Source organism: Sparus aurata, chromosome 4 (assembly GCF_900880675.1).
Source record: "Sparus aurata chromosome 4, fSpaAur1.1, whole genome shotgun sequence".
Classification (NCBI taxonomy): domain Eukaryota; kingdom Metazoa; phylum Chordata; class Actinopteri; order Spariformes; family Sparidae; genus Sparus; species Sparus aurata.
Genome location: NC_044190.1, coordinates 40,826,466 through 40,845,595, shown reverse-complemented (window position 1 = coordinate 40,845,595; position 19,130 = coordinate 40,826,466). Strand labels below are relative to the sequence as shown.

Below are 19,130 nucleotides of genomic sequence, written 5' to 3'. Positions count from 1 at the left end.
TGGTACATGACAGTTAAATATTGAATCCTTCCATGATAACCAGACCCTGACATGTAAATATGACATCTGTGTGAATAAAAAGCACCAATGTCATTTTTATAAATGCACAGCCAGCTGAGCACAAAGCGCCAGTGTCTGTGTTGAGAGTTCACAGCCGAGGAGAGCACTTAAGGTGGGGGAGGGGTGAAACTTAACAAGCTGTTGAGTTTTTCAAATTAACTCCAAAGTCAGGTTTTCACTTTCAAAATGAGGTGGCAGACCTAAATATTAAAATCACAGTATCAGGAGCTCAAAGATATATTATAATTATACATACATTATACATAAAATAACTTTTGCACAAATCACAAAAAACGTAATTGTAAGATGTTAATTCAATATAAAACATGTAATACTCTCAGTTAAAAACAAACAGCATAAATTAAAGAGCAAAGTTCTGCTGGGATCTTTCTCTCAACTCAAGCCGAATTCATGCAATATAACTTGGTCCCTGCAGGGTCACGGTCAGGTCAGCAGAGCTGTGAGGGCAGGGAAGGGGGGGTGGGGGGGGGCTTGCACCTGGCAGCTAATGCTGCATTCATGAGAAATGGGGATTTGTACTATTTCACCTACAAGTTGCTGAGTAATAGAACGTCTCTGGAAATATTTAATTTAATGTCTTGGAATGCTGAACCCCTGTAGGTATAATGAAACATTTAAAGTTCATATAACAATTGCGACTCTTTCGGAGACCACAAAAGAAAAATGAAATATGAAGTTTCAGAAAAAGGTAATGCACTTTCCTGACGTCTGTGAATGCATCGTTGACACCATGGCTCATCAGCGCAAGCTGCAGTGGATTGAGAGACTCATGCAGCAGCACCAGGACAGCGAGTGACGGTACGAAGAGGAAATAACAGTAAAGAACAAAATGGAGCACGAGAAAACACAACAACTATTACAGGTAAGACTTTTTAACCGGCGACTCATGTTTTGGCTCTGCCTTTCTGTCTGTCTCCGTAGCTTTAGCTTTGTAGCTAACCTTAGCATTAGCTTAGCTTTCCTTGTCCGTCAACATTGTGTCAGGTGAAGTTCAACGTTTTTTCCGCAGATATCGTCTGTTATTTGAAAAACATTCCAAAGTATCTTTTTCTTGTGCTTGGGTGTCACACGTTTCACTGCAGTACAAAGACAAATTTAAGGAAAAAAAAAAAAAAATCTAAGAGGAACTATAAGTCCAGTCGCTTTTCCGCTGTTTTTCTATCGCCGTCCGAGTGGCCATGTGCATTTGTTTACAACGAAGCTGGCGAAAAATCAATACATGGAGCAGTGGATAACGTTATACGATATTACGACGTGTATGTTTATGTAGTCTTAAAGCTCCGGTCTATGATTTGAAAGATTTGAAAAAAAGCATCTCCCCCCTTTTTATCAATCTCTGCATGGAGACCCAAACACCCCCTCCCGCAACAAGCTACATGAGCAAGCAAGGTAGAGTAAAGATGTCAGATTCACAGCTTAAGTTATTACAATGCACATTGAAACTACCGTAAATCTTGTAAGTCATTACAATGTCCGCAGCTAAGCCCCACAGCCAAGTTAGCATAACGTCATTATCAGGTTACAGCTACGCTACAGCTATGTAAGAAATTACTCTTTATCAACAGCTAAATTAGCTCAGGTACCGTAATAACAAGGGAAAGGCTAACAAGAAACCAAGAGACTAACAGATGCTGCCGTTAGCTTTAATCATAACGATCGCTTTCACATTGTGGATGAAAACTAAACCTGCATGAGCCTCGGACCAGCTGTGTGTGTCCCAGCTGTTGTCTGAGTTGCACCGCGACCGCGACACAAACGTGCCGTTAACCATAATCTCTTGTTTATGATCAATAAGACACACAAATACACACATCGGAAAGAGTGGCCGAGGGTTTCATTCATCTCACTTGCATTACTTGCTGCTTCATTTAGCTGCCACGAGCAAATAAATAGGCTGATTTGGTGTAAACATGATAGCAAAGTTGTTGTTAGCTTACAATACTGACATAGACATATAGAGATAGACGCCTCATTGAGCTGGTTCGCCCGCTGCTGCGATAAGTCAACGTTGCCGCCATATTGGAGGAGGCAGATCCGCCCCGTGGTCTAATACAAGTAAATGGAGTGAACTAAATAAAGCTCCTTTTACAAAGTGATATAAGTTAATGTCTCTCATTTACACATTCACATAGGCACAGATATATTTAGGAAACAGCGAGGAACCAAAAACAACGTCTGTAACGTTCTCTGATGATTATAAACATTAACTACTCCTTATATACAGGTCGGCACCAAAACACAGGATGGATTTTTTAATGTTTTTTATGAGTGTTTACAGCTGCTGATGTATGTAACGCTGTTACTGTGATGATACATCACAGTTAGATATTGAATCCTTCCATAATAACCAGACCCTGACATGTAAATGTGACATCTGTGTGAATAAAAAGCACCAAAGTCGTTTTTATAAATACAGTGATTTTTGATGATCTTAGTACTAATAACAATCAAGGCGACCAAAAATTAACAAAGTCTGCAAATCAAGATCAGAAAATGCAGCAGCAGTGAGCCTGCTTTCTTTTTTTCAGCAGTATGGAGATATACTCCACGACAGAACATTATAACATATGATAATGTATACAGTAACATTTAATGGTATTAAAAAACGTAAAGTTGCAATAGGCTACTATTATAAATATGCACCATATATAGTTTTTATTATTAGTAGAAGTAGGAGTAGTACTATTGTTCTGCATATTCTTGACTTTGAATGGGAGCTTCTGTAATGCTGCAGTTTCTCGTCGGGCATCAATGAAGTATTTTGATACTTGTTTCATTAAACTCAAATTTAATGAAACAAGTTGACGGTATGGTAGAAAGATGTCACATTTACATGTCAGGATCTGGTTATTATAGACGCAGATTGAATATTTAACTGTATCATCACAGTAACAGTCATGTAGTTAACCATAACAATTACTCCGGAGCTTTTTAATTGAGGGAAAAATGTAGCATAGCCACAGGAAAATCCTGTTGCCTCTTTAGGTTGCTCGTGTAGCAGTAGATTTTGTCCATTTGTCAATTATTGTGATTTACTGATATGCTTACTAAATATAATATCTGTATAATATTTGTAGTCGACAGGTTTTTGATTCAAGGTGCTGTTAAAATTGACCTCATATGGTCAAGCATTTTTCCTCTGATTGAACTCTTTGATAACATCGTTGAATTTGAGTTTATCTATGCTATGTTTTTCAAGAGTTTTGTTTACTGGTATATTTAATATTCTACTGTTTGCCAGAGATGATGAAGAAAAAGGAGGAACAAGAGGAGGACGGAGATGAAGAAGTGGTATGTATTCATTTTGACCTGCACAAACTCTATGAAATGAAAACTGTCTTTGATCCTGTGTCCACGCTTTTTTTTTAGGTTTTTTTCTTGGTATTTGCCAGGTTCATGTCATAAGTTATTGTCAGAGTATATTTGCCTTAAAATGTGTGTATTTTCTCTTCCTGTCAAAATGAATTTTGACTTTTAATGTCTCATCCATTACTGCAGAAATTCTGTCACTTCCCGTCTTTTTGTTTCATAAACAGTACACTGCCCTGAGATGGGTCAAGTTAGGATTTTTTGTACTGAATGTTTCAGATAAAAAGCAAAACAATTCATATTAATTTATATTCAAAAAAATGAAGAGAGGTCCACAATAACCTGACAGGCTATTAATACAATTAATATTATGTGTGTGTTGTAAAAAAGTTGAGACTAAATGTTGCTGTTGGAGGACAACAAGTGATTTGGTGAATTGTTAGTATGTTCTTGTGTTTTGAAAATTTGTGCTAGTGTTCTGTTTAGAATATGACATTTTGAGGATTAAATTAACTTTTAGGCAGTTGTAGGAGTGCTGTGTGTCAACAGTTTAAAAATTATTTAATCTGTTAATTTCTTTCAGGATGCCTGTTGCACCGATGCATCCGAGTCCAGTCATGATCTGGAGAGCAGTTACGTGCCATCATCTTCTTCATCTTCAGGGGCAGAGGAACCCGAGGGTAAAACAAAATCTACACTTACAAAACCAAGGAAAACTGGAAAACTTGCGGTTTCTGCTACCAAAGCAGAGAGAAATTGTAAACCTGTTACACAATAAAGTAATTTGTTTGAAATGAGTTTGAGTTTCATAATATCTTACGACATTTCTCTAAGACTACTAAATGGCACCTTCGGGTAATTCCAGTACACAGAAAAATATGTTTTCAATAAATGGGGGTTTACAAGGAGGACAAGTTAATAATTACATATAATATGAATGATGATAGAAACTAGTCAATGTAGTGCCTTTCGGAAAAACCAAAGGTTGCTTTACAGTGTAACAAAGGGGGAGAAAACCAAACAACTAATTAGGAACCTAAGAAAGCATCCTGCTTTTAATTGTTATTGAATACAGTTATTACACGGCTCTATTGAATGCTTCGCTCTGAATGGTCGATCGCTGTGTTCTATGGTCTGTTATTTCTGCATAATATATCTTGTCAAGTATAACAGACCATTGCTAGGGACACAGCTCTGATCAGAGGAGCACAGAAAATGGTAACTATGCAGGATATTTTCCTCATGTTTAATTTTTACCTTCAGTAAACAGCTTGGGACTAACTGTGAAGTTGAATAAATGACTTGTAACTTGTTTCAGAGAGAGTGGAGGCTTGAAAATCAAACCTGCATGATCAGAGGCTCGTACCCGGTGCACAGCTCTCCTCTCATCTCAGTAGCCGTTTTTAGACAAAGCAGCGAGGTGCCAATTTGCCAGTCCTTTTCACGGCACAGTCTGCATTTTTAGACAGAGGGCGGCAAATCGGGGGTCTGTTCTGGTCCGCCGATTTTCCGCCTCGCAGGGTACACTTATTTCCACCTCGACTGCTATCTAAAAACGAGGCGGAAATGTGCCGGCCTCTGCGTGAGGTGGGTGGAGGTGTTGATGACCTGCACTGTTGTGCGACCCACAGCCGGGGAGTTTGACAGGCCGGCACATTGCTGCACTTACCTTGGAGCAAATGTGCCGCCTTTTCTATCTATCTACGACTCCCCGACACACGTAAATGCAAATGTAAACTGTAATCTCTTGTTTATGACAGATCAGGCTACACAGATCGTAACATGTATATGATAATCCATCGATCCACTGATTATCAAGGGCTTTGTTGAAAACAAATGCACACAACCGGGAGGAGGTTCAGCAACACAGGAGGGGAGACGGGAGAAGAGATCGGATTTGCAGATTTGCTAACTGATGCAATTTATAAATTGACAAATTGTATTTTCATCAACATTATATTTCAAATTAAGTATTTCACTTGTATACCGTGTAATAAGCCAGCTAATGTGGAGTTAGTCGGACAACCTATTGGGGTATATAGATAGATTTTTTTATATAGTAGATTAAAACTAAGGACCTCTAATTAAAATTCAACTGTGCAGAACCCCCAAGTTGTAATGCTGGTCATTATTAAGGACAATAAATTAATACATCTTAATAGTCTAACAAAATAGTGAAAATAAAAGCTTTGGACTGAACAACACAACCTTCAGGTTGTTATGTAGCTTTATTGGCATTGTTTGATGCACAGAACATTTAAGATTGTTATTGGACCATTTAAACTTTGATATATTGGTGTTTCAATATGAAATATGTCCATAGACAAAAATAAGTTTTTAACTGGAGAAAGAAACTCCTCAGAGGCCCATCTAACAAATCTGTTTAATGCTGAGTTAACTTTGGCTTGGTGAGGAAGCTTGGAGCTGTGAGGATCGACAGCAACAAAAAACACAAATCTGCCCGGCAACAGGGTTTGGTCCTCACAACTATAGAAGTAAAATAATTATTTTACTTTGTGTTTTCTGAAATTAAAAGTCACATTCTGACTCCCCACTCCCACCTAGTGTTAGATTTATTTTTTGCACCATTCTAGCTATAGTGGAAGTGGTGGTCCTCACAAAGAGCTCCAAGATCAGGGCCCTCACAACTATATAAAGACATGTATGTGTGTGTGTGTGTGTGTGTGTCAGTCAGTCAGTCAGTCAGTCAGTCAGTCAGTCAGTCAGTCATCTGGTCAACTTTGTGCCTTCACACCCCCCTGCTGTGAGGGTGGCACCATCAGTGACTCTACACTGTGCCCACTGCCCAGTAGGCACAGCTTTCATCCAACATGACAGAACCTCCCTCTGCTCTTCCTTTCCCCTCATTTCCCTCTTTTACCTTTGTCACTCTCTTTTTACCTGATTGATCCATCCTTTTATCTTTTTCATCCTCTTCATTTTTATCCTTGGTATAGCTGCTCTTTGTTCTCTCTTTTTTTTTTTCTCTTGCCTTCAATCCATCCCTCTTCTCTCTGTTGCCCTTTGTGGGTACAGCAGTGCCAAGCATTGCCTCCTAGGTAGTAGGGCACTGCCACCATCAGCACATTATATCGGGAGCAAGAGATAGCAGGGACGAGGATAAGATGGGTTCAAGGTAGCAGCATTTATTTATTTTTTATTTTATTTCACCTTTATTTTACCAGGAAGTCCCATTTAGATCAAGATCCCTTTTATAAGAGAGAACTGGCCAAGTTAGCAGAAGAACAGAAAAACAACATGCCTCCTTCACCACATTCCTACTAATGAGCCTAATTTCAGATGTCTTTGCAAGTTAGCATGAAAATGCAGTATACCTAAATCTGTCAAGACCCAAGGTTTATTAAACAGCAACCACTTGGAGGAGTGTGGCTGGTAACTTGCAGAGCTTCGATAAAGAAGGGTACAGAGAAAACTTGGAATTTTACCTAGTAAAGCTTTATAGATAAAAATATACCCATGCTGTTGTCTGCGAGTAGTCAATGATGTCCAACCCACCATTCCTCATATTCTGAAGATAGATTTCGAGGAGAAGTGCTGGAAAGGCAGAGCACGAGTTGAGGAGGGAGTTGTGTAATGTGAGAAGATGAGGAGGGTGCTTCTGCAAACTCCTCCACAAACACTGGATGTGAGACATCGGCATCAGTTATTATAATAGTGCTTTATCAGGGATCCAGACTGCAACCAATTAGTCGCATTATGTGACCATTTTATAAGACGATACGACTAAATGTTATAACTAGTATCACCTGTGTCACTTTCAAATATGCCCCCGTGTGATTTTATTTTTTAATATCGTCTCATATCATAATGATGGCCTAATGCATATGATTATACAGGGACAAGAAACAGTTCTTCATAGCCTTTAACATAGTAAGAGAAGGCAACAAAAATATAGTCTTACTACACTATTTAAACACAATTTAAATTATTTGATATCATTAATGTTTTTTTATAATATCTAATTTTAGATGGTGCTGCAGCTTCGGTTTAAAATGTCATGGAAAATGACTTTCTCTTAAAGCATTAGTGCACACAAAAGAACAGAACATTGTTATTGATGTAAATGTTTATTTATTTCCAAAAGATTTATAAACTTACACAGTTAAGATGGTACAAATTGAAATATATTGAGTTCTTGACTTAAATTAAGTGGTGCTCCTAAATTTTATGCTGGTGCTCTTACAATTTCCAATAAGGAGCATTAGTGCTCTCTTTAATAGTTATGTATCAAACATAACTATTAAAGAGGGCTCCAGGCTTTTTTCTGATCCACTGCCCCAAGTTGTATCAAAGTTACATTGTATCTGAGAGAAACCTCCAAGAAAATAAATAGAGACTTTTTCATGCATTCTCACATTATAGCTTGAAGTAACAGTATATCAATTCATGTTGTTCAATGTTGTGTTTTTATGGTTTTAAACTCCTAAAATGACAGACAACCCTTGTGGGTTCTGATTCGTAGTACAAAAAACAGGCTCTTCAAAGATATGAATATACTTCAAAAGGTCTGTTGCTGCATTGCTACTTACAGCTTTTGTTTATATTCATGCACATGGTGAAAATGCCCAAATGCCAAAGCTATATTTATGCATATTGCTCGCTATGCTCTTTGTTCCAAACAAAAGCTGTGTGAACCAGGTCGAATCTGTGTTGGTGTTAAGTGCAGTCTGTTAGTAAGGAGATATAAGCAGAGACGCATGCGATTAAGAATGGAGAAGATGACACCGAGTCTGGAAAGGGAAGAAGACGTAGATGAGAATGAAAGAAAAAAAAAGTTGTGGGTAGAAGAGCATTTTAGGAGAATACAGCTGAAGTTTTAAATGTAGAGAAATGTGAGTGGATGGAAAAGAGAGGAACGGAGTGTAAAAGCAGCGAGGCTGGCGATGGTGTGTGTAAATGAAGGCGGGCACTGGATGGGCACAAGCCCCCCTACAGTTCACGGTCCCCCTCGCTGAGTTTAAAAAAGCTGGTCTTTGTTTTCCACCTCAATGGCCTCCTCTCTCTCACTAGGCATCTGATCTGATGGCCCTAGTGCATGGAGAGGAGAGGAGAGGAGAGGAGAGGAGAGGAGAGGGTGTGGGAGATGTGAGGGAAAGAGGTAAGGAAGTTAAGATGAGGAAGATAATAAAGGAGGATTTCTCGGGTGGGTTAGGAGAGAGAGAGAGATGGCACATGTTCCTCGCTGCCAGTTGCCCCGAGCTCATAACCGGGTGGCAGGGGTGAGCAGCGTTTGAACGACATCAGGTAAGTCTCAGGTGTGAAGTGAATTCCATGTTTATTGTGTTCACATCACGAGAGAACACTGCAGGTGGTGCAAACTTTTAGCTTGCATACCTTTCTCTCTCTTTGCTGTTGTTTTCCCTCTTCTGAAACAATTTCTGTCATCTCTTGTGTGTGCATTCTATGTAGACTAAATACTTAACATCAATTTGAAAAATGTGAACTTCTTTTTTATTATAATATTTTCCATCCCTAACCCTACTTTTTTGTTAATATTTGACATGTATTACACACTTTATCTTTTACTTTTATCTCATAAAAAATAACTTGAAGCTGGTATCCTGATTGGAAAATGATTAATTTTAGTCAATCATTTACCTTCTCAGCTGAAAATTAAAATGACCCCCAACCCTGCCACATATGCTACCAACAACTATTTCTGTAGGGCACAGATTTGACACTCACGTTGAGTCCTGGGTTTCTGGATTGGGTCAGTATGGGAGCATATTGTACGTATGCTGTGTGTTTATTTTTAAAAATCACAGATGCCTGCGCTGCCAGTTCGCTCTGCCTGTGTTAAGACCATCAGTAACCCGTGCCAATTAAGAGTTTAAAACTTCTCTCGCTCTGTTTTGTGAGCAGATAGATGATGACAGAGGCCAATCAGCAGCTAATTACTTCAATCTAGAGCTGGGTTGTTTCTCTGAGGGAATGTGCGCTGCTGGAACAGCGAATGTTTGGATCTGTGAGGGTCGCGCATTTGTAACTGTCTGCACAGGGATGCGTTTATCCATATGCATGAGATGGGAACTATTATGATGTGAGTTATGGTCAATACTTGTGTGTGTGTTTGTTGAAAAGAGAAAGTATATTCTTTTTTTCTTTAACAGTTGCAGTTTTTTGTTTGTCAGGCATGATTGGCTCACCACTGACCTTGGTGGCAGTGGGGGGGCTTTAGCGCTCCTTGAAGAAGAAAAGAGGCTTGGGCCGCCCGCTGTAAACAAAGTTGACTTGCCGACAGATGGATTGAATGACAGAGAGGCTAGCTGAGCCAGGAACGGCCCTGGCAGCATTGCACTGAGCAGAGAGAGAGGGAGGGAGAGAGAGAGAGAAAGAGAGAGATAAAGGGGGGGAGGGCGGGGAGGGGAGAGTAGAGAAGAGGTGGCCAACAGGAGAGGAGGTGTGAACAGGTGCAGGGCGGCTGAAGGAAGAACCAGCAGATGGAGAGAGACACAGCCAGTTTAGTTACAGGAAAAAAAGGGTGGGAGGGAAAAATAGGAGGGAGGAGGGAGGGATGAGAACAGCCGAAAAAAGGATCGAAAGCAGAGATGAGAGCGCTCTGGACGGATAGATGGACAGATAGAAAGAAAGATGGGGCCGGGCGCACAGTGAACTAGTGGCGAAGGCTGCATCAGGCTGCCTCTGCGTTGCATTGGTTTGTGTCATAAAGTGAAGCAGCGAGACGAAGGGAGGGGAGTCGAAGAGTGACTGACTCCCATCACCCAGAGGTTTAATAAAAATGTGCTAAAACACATCGAGGTGCACGTGGGAGAATATTGTGTGCTGTCTGCCACACGGAACAATTCAGATGTTCATTGTACGCAGCATCGATGACACGCAGCGCAGCGAATGTTCAATATGTCACTTTATTTTCTCCGCACCGCACTCATCCTTTGTTGGCAGTATCTGTTAGCCAGGCCTACACAAGGCCTCCGTCTCCCTGTCTCTCAGTCACACACACAAAACAAGCACACTCACACATAAAGCAGGGATCGTCTTTGTAGCTCTGCGTATCAAACTGTTTAATGGTAATGTAGTCTGATTGATGCAGTCTATCATAAATAGCTGTGGATCCGCTGGAATTCCTCCACAAAAATGAATCATCACGAGTGTCACCGTTTTGAGCAGTCAAAAATACGAGCGAATAGTTAGCAGTTGTAATTTTATAGTACAGTATCAGTTCATTTCAGTTGAATCTTATGAAGTATCTTCTTAATAAGTGGTTTGAGCTCTTGTTGCATCAGTTTAAATGATTGATTTTAATGATAATTTAAATGGTTATCTGAATATCTTAAAAGATTCATACATTATAAATGTTTTCAAATTTCTGGAGATGCTGCTGATATTAGCTCCAACTAGTCAAAGACAAATCTGTAATTGCCTGATTTATACATTTACATTTAAAACAAGATTTATATAAGATTTTTCATAATATTGTTTATATTTATGAAAACTGCCACGCGTATATCAGTACAGATACAGATGGTCCTCTGTGACAGAAATAGTATTCATCTTCCTCCACAACTCTTCGCACCGATCATCAACGTTTCTTTACAATCACTCGTTTTCTTGTGAACAAAGCATGTATGTTCGTGCTATAGGCTTGGTTCACGATCTGTTCACCTGTATATTAATTTCACACCTGTGTTTTTTTGCAACACAGGAACACTGCAGAGCATAAACATGAATATGCATTGACTTGAGGAATTGTTCTATTTAGTTTTCCATTAGTTTTAATGCATATAATTGATATACATTATATATCTGTCCTTCACTCTTTAGCTTTTAATTGAAAACTGAATGCTTCCAAATAGTAAGTGAAGTTTGAAGTGGGCTTCATCAATAATGTTTGAAATAATAACAACATATAGTCACGTATTCTGTTTTTTAGATGTAAACATAGATTTTTCTTTGTGTGTGTTGTATGTGTTTATGTACACCTTAAGCTTGTCTGAAGGTGTATCCTGGAGACTATGTGTTTTTTGAGAGAGAAAATAGTCTCCTTTCCTTTAGTCCAAACAGCGGTCAGTGGTGTCTGGCTTTGGCAAATGTCTCCAATTCCTCCAAGTCCACCGTCTGACTCCAATTTGTGCTCGTTCTCTGATAAACCGCGGCATTTGGTGGTTCTGGCGTGGGATGCCGGCTGCACCATGGGGTGCTGCAAACTCCGTGCTTGGTCAGGCCCTGGCACCCCACATCTAATGGGCAACAGCTTGAATAGTGCCCACTTAGGCAGGCATTGCAGACTGGGCCCCCTCTTCTTCCTCACCGCTCCAGCCAGCTAGCCAGCCAGCCACCGCCTCTGCCACCTCCCACTTACCCAGCAGCCACTGTACCTGGCCGCAGCCCCAGAGCCATTCCAGCCTACCTTAGGCCCCTGGCCCATGCAGCTCTCGCCATACTTATCAAGCTGTCCTACAGTGCATCAGGCCAGGCATATACAAACAGGCCCAGCTATCCGCTAACTGAACATTCAGTCTATTGCCTCCTAGGCCCAAACAAGAGTTCCTGCCACAGGCAGCAACCCAGAGCCCATTCACCAATTAGCTGGAAGGCAGATTATTGTCCAGGGAGAATTATCCAGCTCCAGCCCCACATATTCAGCCTCTGCTCTACCCGTCGCCCTTAACACTTGCTCCAGGGCTTGGCTCTCTACTGACGACTCTCCTTTGCTTTCTCTTTTTTATGCTTTAATTTGACAGTGCTCATCAGCAGCCATTTTGTGACAGCTTTTTGTAAGTGAGCATGTTGCAATTGATTGGGCATACAAAATGGCGCAGGGGAAAGAACCACATAACTATGGCCTGGACTCTTCTCCCAGACCGACACGTTTACGGACAGCTGCAGACCCTATGAATGTGTTGTAGTATTGTTAATGCTACTCTCGGTAGTCCACGCATAAGCAGAATGAACTGAGGCAAACTAGCGGTAGGCAGATGTACGCACAGGGCTTCCAGTTGCACCTTGTGATGATGAAATTTACGTCGCCACGACTCATAGATGTGGCAAGTATATTTCTGCTTTAGCCTGACTTTCCTTGTTTAAACCAACAAAGTATAACTTCCTGGAGAAAGTGAGCTCATCAGCTCAAGTCTACAGAAGCCCAGTTGGATGCTAACTCAAAGTGTCAGTGTTTGACACCCTTTAAAAGTTACATTTTGATGCTTCGCTGTGATCCTCGGGGAAGTTTCAGGCCCGTGTCACAGGGATTTAAATGTTCAGAAAACTGAAACTTAAAATTTCTAACCTTTCTCGGGGTTGCCCCACTCCCACCCAGATAAGAAGACCTTCAGTCTGTTCAGTTCTGTGGTGTACAACTTTATTAGGTTGTACTTAAATTGTTGGTTCAGTAGATCAGCGAGACCAAGCAGATGCCAAATGTGTAGCTCTCTGTGTTTGTGCTTCTCTATCTTCTGTTTTTTTATCGCTCTCCTCTTCCTCACCACCACTCTATTGCTGACTGCTGGAACTTTCTGGCGATCTGTCTGATGCTAATTGGTGGGTAAACAGGTCTGGTGTGAGTCCCCCCCCACTTCTAAAATCACATACACACATAGACATACACAAATACACACGCCCCCCTGGAACCTCTTGCAGGACCAAATGGCTGGCAGCGCCTGCCCGCCATCTCCCGCTGAGCCCTGGTGTGCGCTTTGGTGGCTCAGGCTGCTGTTCAAGCCCAGCGGGGGTTCATTCACTCACACATACACACGCACACACTCATACGCGTACAGAGACACACAGTCTCCTTGTGTCCCCTGCACACCCGCCACCCGCTTTCACACCCCAGACAGCAGGACAGCAGGAGAACACACACACACACACGAAGGAACAGACAGACGCGGTCACTTTAGAGATGCAGGCCAAGCGCTGTAGGGGAGAAAAGTTTTCACTTAAACTGGAGAATTCTCTCTTCATTAGCGCCTTTGGACTTCAGGAAGAGTTCTGTTTATTTGTTCGTTTTTCCTGTCTTTGTAGTTTTTCTTTTCTCTCCTTCTTTGTCTGTTCCTCTGTTGTCTGGGTACATTTGGACTTAGCTGAGTTAAAAAAGTTTGGCTCAAACAAAATGCAGTGTTGTTCAAAGCCCACAGGGATGAGCACCTTAGTTTGCATCTTACCTGCACAATTTTGATATTGAGATGAATGAAAGCGGAGATTAAAGCGATGTGATCGCTACCAAATATCTTGTTACTCTGCATTCCTGCAGGGCTGACGGTGTGCAGCTATGAAGCCATCCAGTTATTTATATAGATTGTCCACATAAAAGTGCCGTTCTCTTTTAAAAAGGAGATATTATGTTACGTCCCTGTAGTGTTGAATGTGTTTTCCACATTAGTCTTCCATATTAATAGAAGCTCAGGCATTTTAAGGGGACCAATCTTTTGTTTGACGTTCGTTACAGCACAGTTTCAGTCTCAGAACTTCATCTTTGACTTTTATCCCGTCACTGTTTTTTTCCCCCCGCACCAGTCGTCATTGACCTTTTTATTTCCGTGTGTGTGTTTTGTAGACAGCTGCAGTATCACTCAGGGGTCTTCAGGCTGACAGTGGCCTGACGCGTTCACCCGTCTACCCCCCTACGTCTTTTCGGTCATTCTCCTTTCTGTCCTCTCTTGTTGTACACTCTGTTCTCTCCACCTGTTTTCTCTCTCTCTCACCTCTGTGTCCATCCATCAGTCTTTCTCTTCCACAGTCGAAACAGTTGTCAAGTATGATGGAATTTATTAGAAAGGCACTGACCGCTCTGCTGCTGATCCTCACTGATATACTCTGAACTCGTAGTATTTGACTGATAACTATATAGGCTCAATTGGCTTTTTCTTTCTCACATAAAGACTGACACTAATGAATATGGTCTTGGGCATTTCACATCTTTAAAGGCCATTATTTAATTTACTATTTTCTGCACTGCTCACATGCTGACAACCAATAACACTAGATTAGAACCTGCACTGGTAAAATTTAATATGTCTTAAATATGTAGATTTAATGTCACAAGATTAAAATTTGTCTATATTTTTGTCATATCACAAATATAAACTAGCCCACAGTATGTCGAAATGATCCTAATGCTCCAGCACGAGCAGAAGATGAGTAATCAGTCGTCTCAAGCACTAACATGAACTGACAATACGAGTCTCTATTTAGTTGAAAACACACACTGTCGGTGGCCAAGCAAATGAGCGTGCTAAATTAAAATGTCACTGTTGTATTTATCGCTTCTTCGCATTACATGCCATTATTAATAGAAAATGTGGATGAATAATAATTATCATTATGAGAAGGAATGTGATTTTAATGTTCCTTTAACCTCCTGCTTCTTTTCCCCAGACAGGATAGAGAGACTGCAGAACGAGCTCATGAGGATGAAATGGCATCTGTGACCAGCTCAGCGCGAGAAAGGGAGAGAGAGCTGGCTGTACTGCTGGAGCAAACAGAGGCGCAACACCTGCAGAGAGGTCAGTGTCACAGCGCAATGTCCCCTCCTCACCTCTCTGACTTATCAAATATCTCTGACCTATTTTAAAGATTGTTACATATCCTCTATGAAATCAGTACTTCAAAAGCCCTTCTTTCATTCCCTGCCATAGTTTGCTCATCAAAGGAGTACCTTTATGTACAGTCTTGTGTGTTGGAACCTCATCCCGGATGTCCGTTAGATGCAGCTGCATGGCGCTTCCATTGCGTCGAGGTTCAAATGCTCACTGGAAGTGTTTTCAGCGGGGGATCGTCTTAGCAGCTCTGTCCCTCAGCAGCCACTTTTTTCTTCTTACGAGCATAGTGTTTACATGTCTGCAGCTTATTTATGATCAGAACTTTTGCTTCTACCTAACTTGTTTTAATTACTGCATGCTGTCTTTTCTTCATTCTCTTCATTGTCTTTAATTTCGCAGAGGGAAAATCTAGCATTCCTTTTCCTGTCGTACGTATCCGTCGAGAAGAGACATATCAAGAAAACTTAGTTTTGACAACCAATAGCTTATAAATAATTAAATGTGTTTATTACATATTTAATTCATATCAGCTTTTCTATACATTCACCAAATTAATTTTACTCTTCATTCCTGTGTTTTTGGCCATCAGCCTGACAGCTAGAATGGCAGCGACTCGTGTCTGGCAGGTGTGATGCTGCCACATTGGGGGTCAGACTTCCTACACGGCAGAATTAAAAAGGTTTGCAGTGGAGAGCTGCACAAGCTTGAGAACATCTTTACATGTCTACCCCAGCAGCAAGTCCTCATATTTGCTATTTCAGTCGGTTCCACTGTAGGCCACTGTGGTACACAGGCATATAGTTGTTTCACATGCAGGAGAGTGTGATGTGTGTGGGGGGCCGAGACCAGAACAGAACAAAGCTGCACACACAGAGTCAGTAGACACAGAACTGTAAGGAACAAAACAGCAGAGCTGATCAGGGTCAGCGACAGAATCGCAGCTGGAGCTGGGAGGGTTTAGTCTCTTCCTCAGGACGATTCAGCGGGGTGGATCTATGTGGGAACGGGGTCTTGAACCTGCATCTTCACTTAAAGGACGGTGTTCCTTCTTACTGTGCCACCTTGCTCCCCACCAACACAGCATGACCAGTTGAGTGGGAGGGAACGGACAGATCACAAATCATTTGAGCCGAACAAGGCTGAGCTGAAGTGACCTCAAAAGAGCAGAACAGAGCAAAAGAGCAAAACAGAAGCCGTGAGAGGAGAAGAGAGAATAGCAGGGCAGAGCGGAGGGAAGTTGATGGAGCAGAGCAGAGAGACCCAGCTCAGAGCTCCCTGTCTGTCTGCACAGCAGAGCTGCTGCTGCTAGCACATCTGTTGCACACATCTGGATCCCCCCCTCACACCCCCCACCTACCCTCAACCATCCTCTCCCTCCCTCCCTCCCCTTCTCCTGTCTTTTTATTTACCTGTGGTTCCCTTCAACAACCAGGGAGCCTGCTGGTACGCGGAACAAAGATGGAGGGTATAGAGGGAGGAATGGATGGAGGGAGGGAAGCGGGGGGGGGTAAACAAAGGGTTTGTTTCTGGCGCGTGTCGGCAGCACACATGTTGTCTAAAGAGAGCTGACATCAGAGCACAGCAGGAAACTGTGGATGGGGAGGGGATGGAGGGATGGACGTCCTTAGTAGCTCGCATCACTCCTCCCCTCTCCCCGTGCAACCCAACAGACGAGCTGGATAATTAGCTTCTTGCTCTCAAAATCCCGCCTCTGTGTCCATCCGTTTGTCCTTCCATCCATCCGTCCCCCTCTCCCTTCTTCTCCGCTCCCTCCCACCTTTTTTCAGATTTTTTTTCATGTTTCTTTTTTGAGTAAATGCGTACAGAGCAGCCTCTAGATGATATCAGATATTTGTTTCTCTCCGTCCCTCCCTCCCTGCCACGCTTCTTCTCTCCATCCCCCCCCTCCCCTCATTTTTTCTCTGTTTGTTTCAGTGCCAGTTCTGCTGTGTTTCTGTGTCCCAGGGTTCTTTTTGGCCTACGCATGGCCAGACGCATTCAAAGCCTGTTCAGCTAATTAGCATTCTTCATGCAACTTTTCCAGCACTGACCAAACTTTGTTGAGTGTACGTGTGTGTGCACGTCTGTGAGTTGTGTGGTTCAGTTTCATGCTCTTCAGCATCCATTTCTGCCCTCCGTGCATTATCTATGGCAGTGATCTGGGGATGGAGACTGTATAAAGTGGAATGAAAAAAAAAAAGGTTATTGGTAGCTCACTTTAGAGACACTAGTGTGCAGCCTATAAAGGGAAGACGGAAGAAGAAACATCAGTCGGCATGTAATTTCGGCATTATATATTCACCAGAATTTCTGTTGCATATAAAAATACAAGAAGAGAGAAATAACAAAAGCCTGTAGGTAAATGATGTGCATCATAGCACAGAGGTACCACCATGCCTCGTCCTCCACTTTTTAAAAATCTCTTTCTTCCACCCCCCAAATATCTACTGTATGCAAAAAAGTAAAAATAAATACCACTTCACAAGTCTGAGCTACTTTTCAAAGACTGCGAGTCCTTGGTGTTTTTGGTTTTCGGTGACTGTAACAGAATGCCGGAGCAGTGGATCATTCCTCCATCCAAACGGCAAGCCATTGTTATTTTAAAAGAGCAGAATATGTTGGAGAGCGGACGTGGATCATTTCAAGGAATGATGAAAGCCCAGTGTTGGATTGTTCGAAAGAGGCCCCCATGAGTGGATGAGGACGTGCAGGAAGGGTGGAAAGAGAAAGAAAAAACGCTTTCAAACAACAATCCCCTCTCTTTCTCCATCTCATTCTACCCTACTCACACACTTTATATCTTCGTCCACGATTCTCTGTACTCCTGCTTTTTCCTCTGTACATCTCAGCATCTTGTTTGAGTAGTTTTGATGTAAATGTGAATGTCGACAAAAGCATTTTTTGGGGGAAATAGATTCAAAGACACATTCATCTCACTGTTGCTGCAGTATTTGTTACAATAGATTTCATTGTGTATCTCAGTCCGTTGTGTAGTGTATTTTCTCATGGTGTGTTGGAAATGTATAGTACGTGTTAATAGAAGCAGCCATGATGCTCTCTAAGCATTATTTTTTTAAACACTTATACAGTATATTACAGTAGATAGTCGGTTGACCCACAGAAGCAGTATTTCATTTTAACCATAACCAAATGAAATCTTGAATCAGAGGGTGATCTTAAATTTAAATTTTATTTATTTGTTTATTACATCTTCTGTAGCTGCATTATCATTAAGTGATGGTATAAAGGAGGTACGAAAGATGACTTTAATCCCAGTGCTTTGCAATTTAACTTTTTTTTTTTTTTGTACCTGCAATCTCATGGACTGGAGTTTGTGACCTTTTACACCGAAGGCTCAAAGTAATAACAATAAATTAGTAGATAAACACAGATTTTTTTGCATGATCCCTCAAATGTGACAATTAAACACTGGTGATAAAGATATGTAACTGTAGGAAGATATTTTACAAATGAAAAATAAATCATTCTGTTTAAAATGACACCATTGCACTGAAATGGTAAACTTACTGGGGCTTGATAAATATAATTTATCCTCTTAAGTTTTCTGCATTATAATCTGTGATCTCTCGGGCGTTACTTTTCATTCTATGTATTTTGACGTTCAGTATTTTACTTTATTCTTGGAGGTGACACTTTGAGTTATTATGTCAGGCCTCCCTCAGAAGAGGCCTTTTACCATCATCTATTGTTGTGCACAATTGAAAAAATTGCATAGACTTATACCAACCATTAACTCTTCATTTGATTTCATCCTTTTCGTTTTAAGGAGTGGGTCTTCTTAAACTTTACGATATACAGCTCACTGTCTGTGTCTCACAAACAGAACTGTCACATTCATGTCTGTGTGTTGAGGTTTTCTTTCTTACTCTGAGCAGCAGTTCATCTCAGGATGTGGTCAGCACTGACAAGAAGCAGGTGCAGCAAAGAACCTACATTATGGAACAAGTTTTAGTTTAGGAAGATATGTCAGTAAGCTTATAAATTGTCTCGGTTACTTTTTTTTGGGTTCTTTGAGATAGAGAGACACAGCAGTAGACAATAAACAGACATACTACCAAATACAGTACATGTAGCTTTTGATATCCGTTAGGGTAAGTGTAAACCAGATGTACGCAATTACTTGGAGAGCTCTAACACTAAAGCTCAAAATGACCCAGCCAGTTACTGCTGTCGAAACCAGACAACACTTGATGATTGAAAATG

The 19,130-nt window shown here is 41.3% G+C and overlaps 2 long non-coding RNA genes across 2 annotated transcripts; both read left to right on the top strand.

Annotated features, from left to right (window-relative positions):
* The first annotated feature begins 547 nt into the window (after positions 1-547).
* Positions 548-4,187, top strand: LOC115579744 (uncharacterized). Its single transcript, XR_003983721.1, has 3 exons — positions 548-943; positions 3,323-3,372; positions 3,974-4,187. It is a non-coding gene; the product is annotated as an uncharacterized LOC115579744 (long non-coding RNA).
* Positions 4,188-8,380: 4,193 nt separating this feature from the next.
* On the top strand, positions 8,381-15,573 carry LOC115579743 (uncharacterized). The gene is made up of 3 exons (XR_003983720.1): positions 8,381-8,655; positions 14,743-14,870; positions 15,496-15,573. It is a non-coding gene; the product is annotated as an uncharacterized LOC115579743 (long non-coding RNA).
* The last annotated feature ends 3,557 nt before the right edge of the window (positions 15,574-19,130 follow it).